This window comes from Camponotus vicinus, unplaced genomic scaffold (assembly GCF_025532165.1).
Source record: "Camponotus vicinus isolate PSW18456_S1 unplaced genomic scaffold, iyCamVici1.0 SCAF_10, whole genome shotgun sequence".
NCBI lineage: Eukaryota > Metazoa > Arthropoda > Insecta > Hymenoptera > Formicidae > Camponotus > Camponotus vicinus.
Window position 1 is genome coordinate 10,379,303 of NW_028141946.1, and position 3,585 is coordinate 10,382,887.

Below are 3,585 nucleotides of genomic sequence, written 5' to 3' on the forward strand. Positions count from 1 at the left end.
GCACATCTTGTCACATTTGTCGTGTCATAGGTCGATCCCCTCCATGATTGGAAGACCAAAGAGGTATGAGTTGATCCATGTTAGAGTCCAAAAATTAAAAAGTAGGTCGATGTGCAATGTAGATAAATAGATGTCAAACCGTAAAATCAAATAGATTAAATGGATGTAATTAACACGATGAAAGCAGTTGAACATTGTAATCCTCGAATGAACTGATAACCGACTCACAATGTACTAACCAAAAACCTGCGCTGACTCTTATTGCCTTATTCCTTCTATATATCTATTAAAATTTTTAGAGCCATATATTTATTTTCTTAGTTATTTTATTTTCATTTTACAAAATACTTTTATGTAACGTTAAAATATAATATTTCCTTATTACATCTTTAATATTAATTTATGTCACATACCATAATGTGTTTAATTTCAAAAGAAATCATATGCAAAATTTAGATATATTTTAAATTTGTCTAAATTATTTTCTAAAATGAACATCAATAATATTAATAGTATACATATACATACCAAATAAAATCACATCCATTTTATATATAAAATTATTAAAAAGATATTGATATAAATATAACTTAATAAAAAAACTGGATATTATTTTATTATATATTACTTATGTGATTTGACATGATGTGATGTTCGATATTTTTTATATCGTCGTTTCATGCTACTACTTGTATCCGTCTTCCTTTTCCATTATTCAAAAAAAATTTTTAGAATTTAAATTGTTTATTTCCGATTAAGCGGAGCGATTCGATTCCATCAACGAAACCAACTACTTCACTGTATTAAAAACATGTAAAATAAATGGTATGTATATACAGGGTGTCAGGGAAATTTTAGCCCATACGAAGTAAGGAGGTAGATTGGCTCAAATTAAGAAGGAAGAACTTGTACTGTTTTGTGATATTCGCAATAATTAACGAAAAATTAAATAAAAAATATCGGCCAATCTGCGTGAGTAGAAGCGCGCGGCGACGAGAGTCATCCCACTGTAATCTCATACTAGGCGCGCGGCGAAGCGATGGGCGGATCGCTCTGCGAGACATGATGGTGGCGTGCGATATATCGCAATACCGCGCCGAAAAATGACCGGTCCTTTTAGTGGCGAGAAAATGATGCGCTATCATTTCCACACCACTTTGCGGTAGATAGCATGGTGCGCTTTTTTTATAGTGGTTTCCCCCATAGGCCTATTCCACTCTCAATTTAATATGAAACTTGTTCAAAATGCCGTTACTGTACGCTGAATGTATCGTAAATGTAAAAAATTGATGATGACAGTACCTTCACAAAAATTGATCCGTGGTTGAAAATCCCTCGATAAAATGTGTTACACACGTTGGTAATGATACGGACGTAATCCATTACACGTAAAGCGTGATGTACTGCGTATCACGAAAAACCAAATTCGTGTGCCACATGACGCACGCTAGTTCCAGGATTTTCATAAAATGCTTCCAGAATCCTTTCTTCATCTCGTACACGAAGACGCGCTGCTGGACCGGTTATCCCGATATTATGCACGACACCCAGTTTCACATAATTATTGCACAGCTCGTAAAACTGTACGTTCACTTGGCTCTCGTGCACGCCCGGAAAATCATTCCACGTAAATTACGGCCGCGCGATAAGTATTTTCTCCCGCTAGCCCGTATATTCTTGCAGAATACACTTCATTTTCACTATTAATTTACTACGCGAACACAAGATTTTTACTAAAACCGTCTGAGCTCTCGCAGGCTGTTGCCAGAGTGCATACGCTAGCAGCACGCAACTACAGCTGAGCGGACATGCGAGTGTAAGCGTACGTGTGAGCTCGGCGCCTGCGCATTATGATTACACTCACATGTCCGCTCAGCTGTAGTTGCATGCGCAGGCGTATGCACTCTGGCAACAGCCTGCGAGAGCTGAGACAGTTTTAGTAAAAATCATGTGTTCGCGTAGTAAATTAACAGTGAAAATGAAGTGTACTCTGCAGGAATATACGGATATGATTTTGGCATACGGGCTAGCCGGAGAAAATACTTATCGCGCGGCCGCAATTTACGTGGAATGATTTCCCGGGCGTGCACGAAAACCAAGTGGACGTACAATATTACGTGTTGTGCAATAATTATGTGAAACTGGGTGTCGTGCATAATATCGGGATAACCGGCAGTGCGTCTTCGTGTACGAGATGAAAAAAGGATTCTGGAAGCATTTTATGAAAATCCTGGAACTAGCGTGCATCCTGTGTCACACGAATTTGGTTTTTCGCGATACGCAGTACATCACGCTTTACGTGTAATGGATTACGTCCGTATCATTACCAACGTGTGCAACACATTTTATGGAGGGATTTTCAACCACGGATCAATTTTTGTGAAGGTACTGTCATCATCAATTTTTTACATTTACGATACATTCAGCGTACAGTAAAATTTTGAACAATTTTCACAAATATTTAAATTGAGAGTGGAATAGGCCTATGGGGGAAACCACTATAAAAAAAGCGCACCATGCTATCTACCGCAAGGTGGTGTGGAAATGATAGCGCATCATTTTCTCGCCACTAAAAGGACAGGTCATTTTTCGGCGCGGTATTGCGATATATCGCACGCCACCATCATGTCGCGGAGAGCGATCCGCCCATCGCTTCGCCGCGCGCTTTGTATAGGATTACAGTGGGACGACTCTCGTCGCCACGCGCTTCTACTCACGCAGATTGGCCGATATTCTTTATTTAATTTTTCGTTAATTATTGCAAATATCACAAAACAGTACAAGTCTTTCCTTCTTAATTTGAGCCAATCTACCTCCTTACTTCTTATGGGCTAAAATTTCCATGACTCCCTGTATATATATATATATATATATATATATATATATATATATATACATATACATATATATATATATATACATATATATATATATACATATATATATACATACTTATTTTACAATATTTACGTCTATTATATATATATGTATATATATATATATATATACATATATATATATATATAATAGACGTAAATATTGTAAAATAAGTATAGTAAGAGCAATATTGTAAATTTAATATATAAATGATTTGATAAATATATAAAGTATAATAAACATAATTTATAAATATATATACATATAAAGGCTTATATGTAATATTTTTTAAGAAGGATAACAATTTAAAGTTACTTTAATAATTTAAAATATTTATATTTATATTTATTTATTTTTTATATGTATATTTTTATTATTAATGTTTACTTGTACTATGTAAATACTATGTAAATATTTATATTTATCTAGTTATAAGTTATATTTATTTAGTTATAGTTCTTTAGTCATAACATCATATAACAATCTTTCTCAAAATAAATTTTTAGTAAGAGTATACTTAATGAATGTACCTTCACGGTTGAATCAAACATTTCGATGTTATCGATAATTTCATTTGAAGTTAGTATTTGTTCGATATTTAATTTTTGTGCATCCAAATCTTCATGTATTTGTTCCATGTTTTAGAGAAGGATTTTGTATTTTCTTTCTTCTTAACTTTTAATAAATAAATAATAAACTTTAATAGAT